This window comes from Silurus meridionalis, chromosome 3, assembly GCF_014805685.1.
Source record: "Silurus meridionalis isolate SWU-2019-XX chromosome 3, ASM1480568v1, whole genome shotgun sequence".
NCBI classification, from domain to species: domain Eukaryota; kingdom Metazoa; phylum Chordata; class Actinopteri; order Siluriformes; family Siluridae; genus Silurus; species Silurus meridionalis.
This window is the reverse complement of record NC_060886.1, coordinates 26242185-26257296: the sequence shown is the minus strand read 5'-3', so window position 1 is coordinate 26257296 and position 15112 is coordinate 26242185.

The window sequence follows — 15112 nt, the reverse complement described above, 5'->3', positions numbered from 1 at the left end:
ACTATGTCATACACGATTGCCTGTGCTATAGTTTATTATGCTATAGTAAACCTAGAGACAGCGCTACAGAGTTTGCAACCTTAGAAACACTCTTAATGGTTAACAGTAAAAGAGATTTCAGCATGGCATTAAACGTCTTTATGAATTAGTGGCCTTCAATGTTTGAGAAAATACGCATTGGATGCCAATTTATTGTACTGCAAATCATAAAGTGATCAAAGAAGAGTGCAGCTGACAAGGACTTTGAACTCCGAAGATGTCATGGGGTCATAGACAGCTGAAGCATCTGGTACATGTGTGTGTGTGTGAGTGTGAGTGTAAAGGATGTTCTGCCACAGGATTTTATTTAAAAAGTTTGTCCAATATGGTCTTGGTTATTGTAGACAAAAGTATATGCATCACCCTTTGAATTTTATCTGTTGCAAGATGTTCATTATAAAAAAAAAAAAAAAAATCTAAATTAAAATTAGCTAATTACTAGTTTAGGTTCCAATTGCTGTTCAAAAGTCAAGTACTGTTTAAAAAAAAAAAGAATTGAGTGTCACCCTGATGAGGATGGGCATCCTTTTGTGTCTGGTTTCAATCAAGGTTCCTTCTTTCCACAGTATCTTCTCTGGGCGTTTTTGCCATGATCACCTCTAAGTTGCTGATTAGGGAAGAAATTTTAGTGATAAATGTATTCTTTTTAAATGTATGTCAAGCTGTTTATGTAACTAAACTAAACAAATAAAAATGGATTCCTTTATTATTGCATCAATATAAATGCATTCTATATATTTCACATTGCTTTGTAATGGTTTATTCTTGGAGCTGCCAGAATAATTGTTCCAAAAGACAGTTATGCCAATATATAAGATGTAACAACGTGTCAAGGAAGTCATAACTAGCAGACACTTCATTTTCTCATTTTCTGTCTGTGTCCTACAAAGGAGTAGAGTTTTAATGTAGTTAAAATTGTGCTACATCAGTATTTTCTGCCTCAGTTTATAAGATCTTAACAGTTTTATAATTTTCGGTCAAAGTGCTGACGATGCAGATTGCTTGTATATACAAAGAAGCATTAATATCCAATTTTTTCAGAATGAATGAGTAAACTCTCCCTTTACTGCATCATACAGGAAAATGTTTCCATGTGGAAAGATGAGTCACGGGCAGAAGCTGGAACTAAGTAATGAGCAGAAACAGAGTTTGAATGATTTTGGGTATGGACAGAGTTAATCATTACATTTTGTTCCCCTCTCATGCCTGTTTTAATAGCCATAAGTATTTTAAATGCATTAATTTAGTTTCTTTATCTCTCAAACTTTATATGTTACAAAAGTATAAATCTGTAAGTGCCTGGCTTTACATATGTGTAATCACATCCAGATGATTCCAGCTGTGTAGCTTGATGTTATTCAGTGTGTAGGCTATTCTCTGCACTATACTACTCTCTGTGCTATACTAGGGAAAGGTTTGCTATTGAAATGCTCTGGAAAAGAAACAGTTGCACTCTACACGATTTTGGGCCATCTTGCTTTTAAAGTAAATACAATAAAACATTCAGATAAACAGAAGTGAAGGCATCTACCTTATATGGAGAGTTATTCTAACATCCTTTATTCTTACATCCTTCCTAATAATCATAATCAAACTAATATTTACATGAAACCATGATACACTCATTTATGTTCATTAATTATTGAGTATATCGAGTTGAACTTTCTTATACTTAATTTAGACTAAGGCTGTCAAAAGTAATGTGTTAATTATGCGCAATGCAAATTTATTTGAACGGCTTTAATTGTATTAACGCTATTAATGCAGCACCCATTTCTGTTTGACCATTTTTTATCATTTTATTTATAGATATAAAAGAGGCAAAATTAAAACCTTAACATTTTAAAACGCAACCCACATCTATTCACGGCGTCCTTTCTGTACTTTTTCATTTTTAATCACTAAAAATTTGTTTTACTGATGCGCCAAGTCTCAAATCAAGCACCTAATCAATATTTGTCCGTACCCACCTTTATTAGAGTATTAAAAACTTGAAAAGAATTAAGGTACATTTGAAACCAGAGGTGGCAAAAGTACACACATCCTTCAAGCAAGTAGAAGTACAGATACTCATGTTTTAAAATACTCTGGTAAAAGCTGGAGTCCTGACTACACATTTTTACTCAAGAAAAATAATGACGTTTGGGCTCTGAATTGTACTTAAGTAAAAAAAGGGTTTTAACCATCACTACTGTTCCCCTTTTAGTGTCACACTGGTAACTGTACGGTGGCCGAGAAGTGCAAAACACATTAACAAATCAGAAAACAAATGCAAAAAAAAAATAACAAATCCGAAAACACAACGACAATTCAGACAAACCGGAAAAGGTAGGTATAGTTTGTGAATGGAAACTTAACAATCATTCGATGAGACACCTGTCATCAGACTAGAATACTAGAGCACAGGCAAAACGTCTAAAGCGCAAGACAGATTTCATTATTAAAGAAAGGAACATACAACACAACAAAACCTGATCAGGAATGTCTCTGTTATCAGTCATGTTTACTTCACTGACTCCCTCTGTCTTATCCACGTTAACCCCAGACTTCTTGTTGCCTTTTGCCCGTTCATTGTTAACTTTGTAAAACCTCTGTAGCCTACATATGTGGTGAGTGAAAGCCAAGCAATTATACACCAGTGGGAGATTTAAAAAGCCACAAGTAAAATGAAATGACAAGAAATAGGTTGACAAGCTGAAAACGGTGCACAGTGAGAAGAAATATTGATCATGTCACCAAATAGATTAAAACTAAAGTAATGAGTCTGGTTTGATAATGTAACTCTTGACGATTGTGTGATTAATCACGATTCAATTTTTTATAATCAATTTGCCTGTAACCTGTAGTCCTGGATCAGTGTTGCAGACTGTTAACGTCAAGTACAGTCCAAATTCATCCTCAAAGCTCCTGTTTTACAGAGAGAATCTTATCCGGAGTACACTGTACAGTGTGATTAGGGTGCAGTTGAGGACCGCGAAAAGACTCGCAATGGCAGCATAACTCAAAGGGAGCTCCAGAAGGTAACACAGAGATCACACAGTGCAAACTCGAGTAAACATGTGAGAGAAGGGGTTGACAGCATACAATTATTCCAGTTCACACTTTATATCCATGTACCTCCAGATCTGTTCCTTTACCTAAGATCAAACGATAAAAGGCTTAAATATATACATATGTTTCAACACTGAGACTGTGAGTCCTGAACATTAATTGGAAGGCTTTTCCATAACTGTGGGGCTTTGTAAGAGAAAGCTTTGCCTCTGCTGTAGTCTTCATTATTTAAGGTACCAACAAATAGCCTGCACCTTTTGTTCTAAGAACTCAACTCAACTCAATTCAACTCAACTCAACTCAAGCTTTATTATCATTCTTCCACAGACGCAGTATACAAAAGAATTAAGTGGCATTACTACGGACCAAGGTGCATAGAGAGAGAAACAGTAAGAGTAGCATTAAACATAAATAAATAAAGAGTAAACATTAGACATGGCATAGTTAAGGTGTAATACATATGAGGTAGATGTGATAGATATGAGGTTGGAATGTAGGTAATGTAAGTAAAGTGCAAGTGCACAGTCAGAGTGACTGTGGGCAAGTGGGTGCAATGTCCCCATGTGCAATGTATGCAGATGTGCTACAGTGTCCAATGTGCATTTTTAATGCACAGTAAAGTGGCTGAATGTGAGTGTGGACTTCTGAACCAAACTAAAGCTTATTTATGCACTTACCTGAACATCCAGACAGTAAAGCGATACAGTAATCTAGTTTTTCTGCATCCTGTGATAAAATTATATTTCTGAAAAGAAAACATTTTAAAGAAGCGTTATCATACATCCTACCAAATTGCAAAAAATTGTTCAAGAACAAGGTTTTTACTTGGCCTCCTAATTCCCCAGATCACTACCTAATCTACCATATTAGATTAGGTAGACTCATCCATAGAGGTTCCATCTCACAACTAACAAGACTTAAAGGATCTGTTGAAAAATGTTGGTGATACAGCTGTTTTGGAAGCTCTTTGAAGAGCTACACTATTAGGCAGGTGTACAAGGACATGAAATAAAAGTAAAACTACTCCAATTCATTATTTGGTATGGCCACCTCAGTTTTATATAGGTAGGTACACTGTTGTGTTTTTAAATAAATGTTTTTTTTTTAATTATTGAATTAAACTCGAAAACCCAGCCATTAGGGGGGCACAAGCCAGTGCACTCTTAGTGCCGGTCTCAAGCCCGGGTAAATGGGGAGGGTTGCGTTAGGAAGGGCATCCAGCGTAAAACATGTGCCAAATCAAATATGCGGATCACAAAGGAGAATTTCATACCGGATCGGTCGAGGCCCGGGTTAACAACGACCGCCACAGGTATCGTTAGCCGACAGGGTACCGGTGGAAATTGGGCTACTGTTGGCCGAAGGAGGAGAAGGAGAGGAGGAAGATGTCTACAGAGACGGCAGGAAAAGGAGCAGTGTAGGAGAGTAGAGGTTCGGGTTGGTACTTTAAATGTTGGTACTATGACGGGTAAAGGGAGAGATAGCTGATATGATGGAGAGGAGAAAGGTAGATATGCTGTGTGTTCAGGAGACCAAGTGGAAAGGGAGTAAGGCCAGGAACATTGGAGGTGGATTTAAACTGTTTTATCATGGTGTGGATGGGAAGAGAAATGGTGTAGGGGTGATTCTGAAGGAAGAGTACAGTAAGAGTGTAGTGGAGGTGAAGAGAGTTTCTGATAGGGTGATGATCGTGAAGGTGGAAGTTGAAGGATGATGATAAATGTCATCAGTGCCTATGCTCCACAAGTTGGCTGTGAGATGGAGGAAAAGGAAAGATTCTGGAGTGAATTAGATGAAGTGGTAGATGGTGTACCTAGGAAAGAACGATTGGTGATTGGGGCAGACTTTAATGGGCATGTAGGTGAAGGGAACAGAGGTGATGAGGAGGTGATGGGTAGGTATGGTTTTAAGGAGAGGAATGTGGAAGGGCAGATGGTGGTAGATTTTGCTAAAAGGATGGAAATGGCAGTGGTGAACACGTATTTTAAGAAGAAGGAGGATCATAGGGTGACGTATAAGAGTGGAGGAAGGTGCACACAGGTGGACTATGTGCTATGCAGGAGATGCAACCTGAAGGAGATTGGAGACTGTAAGGTGTTGGCGGGGACAGTGTAGCTAGACAGCATCGGATGGTGGTCTGTAGGATGGTTTTGGAGGCGAAGAAGAAGAGGAGGAATGTAAGGATTGAAAGAAGAATAAGATGGTGGAAACTGAAGGAGGAAGAGTGTAGTGTGAGGTTCAGGGAAGAGGTCAGACAGGGGCTCGGTGGTGGTGAAGAGGTGCCGGATGATTGGGGAACTACTGCAGGAGTGATGAGGAGGCAGCTAGAAAAGTACTTGGTGTGACATCTGGAAATAGAAAGCAAGACAAGGAGACGTGGTGGTGGAATGAGGAAGTGCAGGAGAGCATTAGGGGAAAGAGGTTGGCAAAACAGAAGTGGGATCGACAGAGTGATGAGAAAAGTAGGCAGGAGTACAAGGAGATGCGGCAGCAGGTAAAAAGGGATGTGGCAAAAGCCAAGGAAAAGGCATATGAGGAGCTGTATAAGAGGTTGGACACTAAGGAAGGAGAAAAGGAGTTATACCGATTGGCCAGGCAGAGGGACCGAGCTGGGAAGGATGTACTGCAAGTTAGAGCAATAAAGGATGGAGAGGAAATGTGTTGACTAGTGAGGAGAGTGTGTTGAGAAGGTGGAGGGAGTATTTTGAGCAGCTGATGAATGAGGAAAATCACAGAGAGAGAAGGTTGGAGGATGTGGAGTTGGTGAAGCAGGATGTAGATAGGATTAGTAAGGAGGAAGTGAGAGCAGCGATTAAGAGGATGAAGAATGGAAAGTCGGTTGGACCAGATGACATACCGGTAGAGGCGTGGAGATGTTTAGGAGAGATGGCAGTGGAGTTTTTAACCAGATTGTTTAACAGGATTCTGGAAGGGAGAGGATGCCTGAGGAATGGAGAAGGAGTGTGCTGGTACCGATCTTTAAGCATAAGGAGATGTGCAGACCTGCAGTAACTACAGGGGAATTAAGTTGATCAGTCACACCATGAAGTTATGGGAAAGAGTAGTGGAAGCCAGGCTGAGAGAAGAGGTGACCATCTGTGAGCAACAGTATGGTTTCATGCCGAGGAAGAGCACCACAGATGCCTTATTTGCTTTGAGGATGTTGATGGAGAAGTATAGAGAAGGACAGAAGGAATTGCATTGTGTATTTGTGGATTTAGAGAAAGCGTCGACAGAGTGCCAAGAGAGGAGTTGTGGTATTGTATGAGGAAGTCAGGTGTGTCAGAGAAGTATGTAAGGGTGGTGCAGGACATGTATGAGGACAGTGTGACGGCAGTGAAGTGTGCAGTAGGTACGACAGACTGGTTCAGAGTGAAGGTTGGACTGCATCAAGGATCGGCCCTGAGCCCTTTCCTGTTTGCAGTGGTGATGGACAGGTTGACGGACGAGGTCAGACAGGAGTCTCCTGGACTATGATGTTTGCAGATGATATTGTGATTTGTGGTGAGAGTAGAGAGCAGGTTGAGAAGAGCCTGGAGAGGTGGAGATATGCGCTGGAGAGAAGGGGAATGAAAGTCAGTAGGAGTAAGACAGAGTACATGTGTGTGAATGAGAGGGAGGGCAGTGGAGTGATGCAGTTGCAGGAGAAGAGGTGGAGAAGGTGGAGGAGTTCAGGTACCTGGGGTCAACAGTGCAAAGTAATGGAGAGTGTGTTAGAGAAGTAAAGAAAAGAGTGCAGGCAGGGTGGAGTGGGTGGAGAAGAGTGACAGGAGTGATTTGTGATAGTAGTGTATCTGCAAGAATGAAAGGGAAAGTTTATAGGACTGTGGTGAGACCTGCGATGTTGTATGGATTAGAGACAGTGGCATTGTGTAAAAGGCAGGAGGCGGAGCTGGAGGTAGCAGAGCTGAAGATGTTAAGGTTTTCATTGGGAGTGACGAGGATGGACAAGATTAGAAATGAGTTTATTAGAGGGACAGCACATGTAGGATGTTTTGGTGACAAGGTGAGGGAGGCGAGATTGAGATGGTTTGGACATGTGCAGAGAAGGGACATGAATTATATTGGTAGAAGAATGCTGAAGATGGAGCCACCAGGTAGGAGGAAAAGAGGAAGGCCAAGGAGGAGGTTCATGGATGTGGTGAGGGAAGACATGCAGGTAGTTGGTGTGAAAGAGGCAGATGTAGAGGACAGGGTGGTATGGAGACGGATGATCCGCTGTGGTGACCCCTAATGGGAGCAGCCGAAGAAGAAGAAGAAGAAGAATTAAACTCGAAAGGACAGGCACTCAAGCCACACACCAGATGAAAAAATAAATCTGAAAATGGAAGCAGAGTTAGCATATGTGGATAATTACTCTTTTTTGGGAGTTTCAAATGGATTCAAAAAGTCAGAGATTAATTTTATCCATGTGCTGTCTGCATTCTTTACTCCTTTCTCCTAAAAGCCAAAATAAAACCACAACATGTTAAAAGCTGTATTGTGAGTGAATTTGTTTGCAGCATATGAACAAAGAACAAAAAAACAAACTAGCAGAATGTTCTTGTAATTTAGCGTGATTTTTAAGCCTAATGATTACTCAGCTTAATTAAAAAAGAAATCACAGATCAGTTTGACGTCTGTTTAACATGCAATCTTAACCACAACAGACTACACTAGCATTTTTTTTTTTTTTTGCTTAATCAAGATGTGAGATGTGCATTGACTCAAAAGCTGGCTTCTGCAGTCTCTTCTGTAGTATGTTTGGACAGTTTTTTTTTGTTGTCTTCACAATCTGCACATCTGTTCAACAATTACATGGTGTTTATAGCTAGTTAGATTTGTCTATTTCTTGGGGGATGAAAATGGCTACATATGTTTGACTGCCAACATTAAATCATAAATTTGTTATGCAAAGAACATAATTCTGTTCTTATTTTTCGTATTAGCATTATGTATGCTTTTTAGTCTTTAATATATGAATTCAGAAAAAACAACCTTTTATATCAGTAATTATTTTTACTCACTTATAAACTGTTAGAAGTGTGCAAAAGATACATAACAGATCTTAGTTTGCATTTAATAATATATTTTTTTTATGTTAGAATTATTAATAGTTGACTATGTAGAGTAAGAAATGTTAGCAGTAATGAGTACCGTTTAAAATCTTAAATGTCATAGATGAAAAGTTAATTTCTCCTGTCTTGAGCACATAAAATAAATAAAGTACTTAAGGCTTTATGGGATCTGCAAAACCCAAAATGCCTGAGCAGTGAGTCATGATTCAGAGGCCTGGAGGAAGTCAGGGTGAACAGATGTGCTGCAGAAAGACCAATTTCTGATTATAACAAAGCAAGCAGAGGAAAAACATTATGTAACAGCATTTGCCTTGTGATTTCTTACTTCTTGGATGTTACTTACTTTATAGCTCTCTTTTTATCATTTAAAAAAAAAAAGAATCTGACTGAGTATTCATGATATAAGGCACTAAATATACTGGATTTACACACTTTTGGCATCTGGGCAGTTCGTTTCTCCAAATATTCAGCTGAAATTCGTCATGCCGCTTCTAAAATTTGCCAAAAGTGTTCTTTGCTAGTTAGATATTTTTTTCTGACTTTGTGATCCAGCTCATCCCATAGCAATTACATAGGATTTGCAGTGTAGTGAATTACTTTTTTTGCATATTTGCCACAATTAAATGATTTAGATCATTAAGCTAATTTTAAAATTACACTGAAAAACCCAAATAAATACATGGATTTTATTAATTAAGGGGAAAAAATATGTCCAAACCTGCCTGGCCCTATACGAAAAAGTAATTGCCTCTAAAACTAATAGCTGAATTTGCCACCCTTCAAGGCAACAAATGCAATCAAGCTTTTGTGAGTCTTTTACATGACTGTGGAGGAATTCTGACCCACTCTTATTTGCAGAATAGTTTTAATTCAGCCACATTGGAGGGTTTTTGAGCATGAGCGGTTCTCTTACAAGTTTATGCCACATGCCGCATTTCAATTAGGTTTTAAGTCTGTACTTTGACTAGGCCACTCCAAAGCCTTCATTTAATTATTTTTTTTTTAAAACATATAGAGGTGACCTTGCTTGGTGTGTTTTGGATCATAGTCTTGCTGCATAACCCAAGTACATTTGAGTTTGAGGTCATGGAACAGTGCCCGGACATTCTCCTTCAGGATTTATGACTTCATATAGAAAGTCATCCAGATCCTAAACCTGCCCCAGACCATCACACTACCACCACCATGTTTAACTGTTTGTATGATGTTCTTTTTATGAAATCCTTTGCCAGTTTTTGTAACAGGGTGCACACTTTCCAAAAAGTTAAATTATGGAACTTTGGATTCATTTGTCCAAAGAATACAGTATTTGCTCAAAGGTCTTGGGCATAATCAACATGATTTTTGGAATTTTGTGTTGTTTTTGGTCAGCAGTGGGCTTTGCCTTGAAACTCTCCTATGGATGCCATCTTTACCCAGTCTCTTACTTACTGTGTATAATGAACCTCAACTGAGGCAAGTGAGGCCTGCGGTTAGATAGATAGATAGATAGATAGATAGATAGATAGATAGATAGATAGATAGATAGATAGATAGATAGATAGATAGATAGATAGATAGATAGATAGATAGATAGATAGATAGATAGATAGATAGATAGAACTTTATTGTCATTGCATTGTACAGGTACACAGCAACAGTTTGCTGCAGTTTGCAGTTTGGCATCTACCAGAAGTGCAAAATGTACAAGTCGTGCAAAAGTGCAGATAACTATCTAGCATATTTACAGCAAGTGGTATATATAAAAGCATATACAGTGGATAAATATAAAGTTTATAACAGTGCAGAGATGTGTGGACATCATTAAGAATGACAGAATTACAGAAATGGTTCTAAGGCTATGGCATTGAAGAGGAATGTGCAGAAGTAAAAGGTTACAAGATTAAAAGATTATGGCATTTAAGGAGTTAGCAAGCTGACTAAACAGTCTTATACATATATAAGATAAGTACTTATATATATATATATATATATATATATATATATATATATATATATATATATATATATATATATATATATATATATATATATATATATATATATATATGTATATATATATATATATACAACTGTATATATATATATATATATATATATATATATATATATATATATATATATATATAAATACAGTTGTGTTCAAAATTATTCAACCCCACTGAAATTGATTGTTTTGGTCGGTTTGACATTGATTATGATCATTCAGTCATCCTGCTTACAATTAAATCAAAGAGGCACGTGTAGGTCAGACAAATATAACATAACATTTATAATGAAATAACCACAAATGTCTTTTCTGAGCTCACATCATTATCAGTTTTATTCAACCCCAAGTGACATTCAATCTTAGTACTTAGTACAACATCCTTTTACAGTTATAACAGCTTTTAAGCGTGAAGCATAGCTTGACACAAGTGTCTTGCAGCGATCTACGGGTATCTTCGCCCATTCATCATGGGCAAAAGCCTCCAGTTCAGTCACATTCTTAGGCTTGCGCACTGCAACTGCTTTCTTTAAGTCCCACCAGAGGTTCTCAATCGGATTTAAGTCTGGTGACTGCGATGGCCACTTCAAAATGTTCCAGCCTTTAATCTGCAACCATGCTCTAGTGGACTTGGAGGTATGCTTGGGATCATTGTCCTGTTGAAAGGTCCAACGTCTTCCAAGCCTCAGGTTTGTGACGGACTGCATCACATTGTCATCCAATATCTCCTGGTACTGAAGAGAATTCATGGTACCTTGCACACGCTGAAGCTTCCCAGTACCTGCAGAAGCAAAACAGCCCCAAAGCATGATTGACCCCCCGCCATGCTTCACAGTAGGCAAGGTGTTCTTTTCTTCATAGGCCTTGTTCTTCCTCCTCCAAACATAGCGTTGATCCATGGGCCCAAACAGTTCTAATTTTGTTTCATCAGTCCACAGAACACTATCCCAAAACTTCTGTGGTTTGTCCACATGACTTTTGGCATACTGCAGTCGACTCTTCTTATTCTTTGGGGACAGCAAGGGGGTGCGCCTGGGAGTTCTGGCATGGAGGCCTTCATTACGCAGGGTGCGCCGTATTGTCTGAGCAGAAACTTCAGTACCCACATCTGACAAATCTTTTCTCAGTTCCTCAGCAGTCACACGGGGACTTTTCTCCACTCTACGCTTCAGGTAGCGCACAGCAGTCAAAGTCAGCATCTTCTTTCTGCCACGACCAGGTAGCGTTTCAACAGTGCCCTTTGCCTTGAATTTGCGAATGATGCTTCCTATGGTGTCTCTTGGTATGTTTAACATCTTTGCAATCTTCTTATAGCCATTGCCCTTCCTGTGAAGAGTAATCACCTGTTCTCTTGTCTTCCTGGACCATTCTCTTGACCTCACCATGTTTGTAACCACACCAGTAAATGTCTAGAAGGAGCTGAGTATCACAGTCATTTTAAAGCTGCCTAATTGGTGCTTATTAGGCTTTCTTGCTGCTCCCTGATATCCACAGGTGTTTTCAATACCTGATTGAAAACACTTCATTGAACCTCTGTTCTTCAGAGTGGTAGTCTTTAAGGGGTTGAATAATTATGTCAATGAAGAATTCACAAAAGAAACATTTACTACTGTATTACAAAACTAATTGATGTCATTTTAGTTGCATATGGTTCTTTAAGAAGTCCTTGTAGGATTTCATTCTGAATACAATTACAAATGTACACTAAATTCCCTAAAACCATTTACAGCATTGGGGGTTGAATAATTTTGAACACAACTGTATATGTACTGAGGAGTAAAAAAAATACTATGTAATATGTACATGTATTGTACAGAGGTTATATAGTGTTTTGTTTTGTGTTTGTTTTGTAGTGATCTAGCGAGACGCTGGGCCTTGCGTTGTGCACGTGCCACCATCTTGGTTATTATTATAGATGTTGTTCTGGGTTCTTTTATAGGCTCCTGGATGACTCTGGTTGTGCTCTTGGAGAAATTTTGGTTGGCCTACCACTCCTGTAGAGGTTCTCCACTGTTGCAAGTTATTTCTTGATTAAACAAATCCAACCTCCACCTTGAACCAGTCTGTCGTTCCTACTGCACACTTCACTGCTGTAACACTGTCCTCATACATGTCCTGCACCACCCTCACATACTTCTCTGACACACCTGAGTTCCTCATTCAATACCACAACTCCTCTCTCGGTACTCTGTCGTACGCTTTCTCTAAATCCACAAACACACAATGCAACTCCTTCTGACCTTCTCTATACTCTTTCCCATAACTTTATGGTGTGACTGATCAACATTATTCCTCTGTAGTTACTGCAGGTCTGCACATCTCACATAACTATCTCCTTGTACTCCTGCCTAATTTTCTCATCACTCTGTCTATCTTATCCTGATTGGCCAACCTTTTTCTCCTTATGCTTTATATATGTACTGTGAACTTGATTTACAGATGAACAATAATATACAGATAAATATATATGTACTATGAACATGATTTACAGATGTGAACGGAGAACATAATATAATGCTATTACTATAAACAGAAAACGGGTATATATACAGTGGTAATAAGTTAATGGTGAGCACCAATACAAAGTGAGCAGTGTGCAAATGAGCAAAGTTTTGTGTAACCAGTCCATTAATGCAATAATAAAGTGTGAGGTAAGAAATAAGCAAGTGTCTAAGTGAGCATAAGTTTTTGTGTAGACAGTCCATTAGCGAAATAACGAAGTGTGAGGTGTGGGGGGAATGTGGTAGTGTATCAGCGAGGGGCAGAGTTCAGTAAAGAGACAGCTCTAGGAAAAAAGCTGTTCTTTAGTCGGCTGGTCCTGGTCTGGAGGCACCTGAAACGCCTGCCGGAGGGCAGAAGAGAAAACATTCTATGGGCGGGATGAGAGGAGTCCTTAAGAATGCTGCAAGCCATGTGCCATGTAAACTGCATCTTCTGTGCTCCTATTGCTGGGGTAGGCAAACTGGTGAGGGTCTAATGTGGTGTGCCAACACCAGCCGCTCAAGCACTTCATGACAATGGGTGTCAGTACCACAGGGCGGTAGTTGTTCAGGCACGTTGGGTTTGAGTGTTTTGGCACTGGCAATAATGAAGGTGCATTTAAAGCAAGTGGGAACAGCTGCTTGGGCAAGAGACAGGCTGAAGATTTCAGTAAAGACCCCAGCGAACTGCTCAGCACATGCCCTGAGTATGCGTCCAGGGATGTTGTCTGGTCCAGCGGCTTTGTGTGCGCTGATCTGGCTCAGTGCTCAGTGCAAGTACCTTTCTAGCTGTCTCCCTTATCACTTCTGCAGTAGTTGCCCAATTATCCAGCACCTCTTCACCACCACCAAGCCCCTGTCTGACCTCTTCCCTGAATCTCACACTACAGTCTTCCTCCTTTAGTTTCCACCATCTTATTCTTCTTTCTGTCCTCACTCTCCTTTTCCTCTTCTTCAACTCCAAAGCCATCTTACAGACCACCATCTTATGATGTCTAGCTACACTGTTCCCTGCCAACATCTCTTTCAGGTTGCATCTCCTGCATAGAACATTGTCCACCTTTGTGCACCTTCCTCCACTCTTATACATCACCCTATGATACTCCTATTTCTTAAAATAAGTATTTACCACTTGTCTAAGTTTTGTGTGTGTTTTGCCTTGTTTGTGCAATATAACCAAAAGAAACAAGCATTTGTTTCAAAAACCAAATGTGTTTCCAAACTTTTGGCAGGCTCTGTAGAGCATGAGTATATTTTGTTATTAAAACAATTGTTTTCAATAGCAGAATTATTTATATGTTGAAAAGTCCAATTATATCATTGTCAGAATATATATATTTACATACAATACAACATATTTTGTTACTTTTTTAAAATTTGTCTTAGTTTTTTCTCTTTTCATAAGTGGTAGGCCATGCAATTCACAGCTAGGCCTTCAACTGTGTGTCCTACCCGATTCAGTTGACCTATAAATAAGATCATTACGATGCCACGGGTATAGAAAACATTGATATTATGTGGAAACCCAATGAACAAAATTCAACCTGTCTCCTTTCACTTTAGCCACAGATGTGCTGCCAGCATATATTGTTTAAAGCAGAAGCATAAATATTGACCTTATAGATTGACCCTGGATTTTCTGGCTATTTTTATGCATTTCTCCATGCATTACTGTATTTATAGGGATGTGAAACAAAAAAAAATTTACAGAAAAGAAAACATAAAAGTATAAATTGGGTTTTGAACTTTCCTCACAATGTCCAGTTTTTCTTAAAAAAAATTCTGTCTTATAAATGCTCTTGTAAATGTACCTGAGAATAAATCAATTAATTCTCCTCTGTCAGCCATTGTTCATTTAAAAAAACCAACAGCGACTAATTCCGCATAAATATATTTGAGCTTGTGCAGTTTGCTACAGATGCAGGCTGGATAGTGTGCTCTCAATCAAAGGCTGTAAAAACGCAGATGTCACCTGCTAGATGGCCTTATTGCCACCAAATCAAAACCTGATTGGTTTAAACAACATCTTAGTTTTCATGTATTTTACACTACCAGGTGCCATGATTTTTAAAGACCTTACATCACATAATATGTCTGATTGGATAGAAACTCTAATGTAAATAGACACTACTTGGAGCAACATACTTGAGAGAAAAGAAGACAATAGACTATTTGGAATGATTTAACCTATAATAATGAACACTAACTATTAAAACTTGATCCAGTGATTGTGATAGTGTGTAGGCCAGCGGAGAAGGACTGCTAGCCCTATGCAAGCCACTGCTTTTCAATATTTACTTTATTTTGATTTGTGGGTGGCATGGTGTTGCTTAGATACAGTTAAAACCTCATAGTTCCAGTGTTCTAGGTTCAACCCTGATTTCTCGTTAGTGTTAGTGTAGGTTGTGTGCATTCTCTGGTTTACTCTGATTGTCTAAAAACATGCAGTTAAGCATCTTAACTATGTTTGATTTTTCCTAGTGTGTACATGGTGCTGC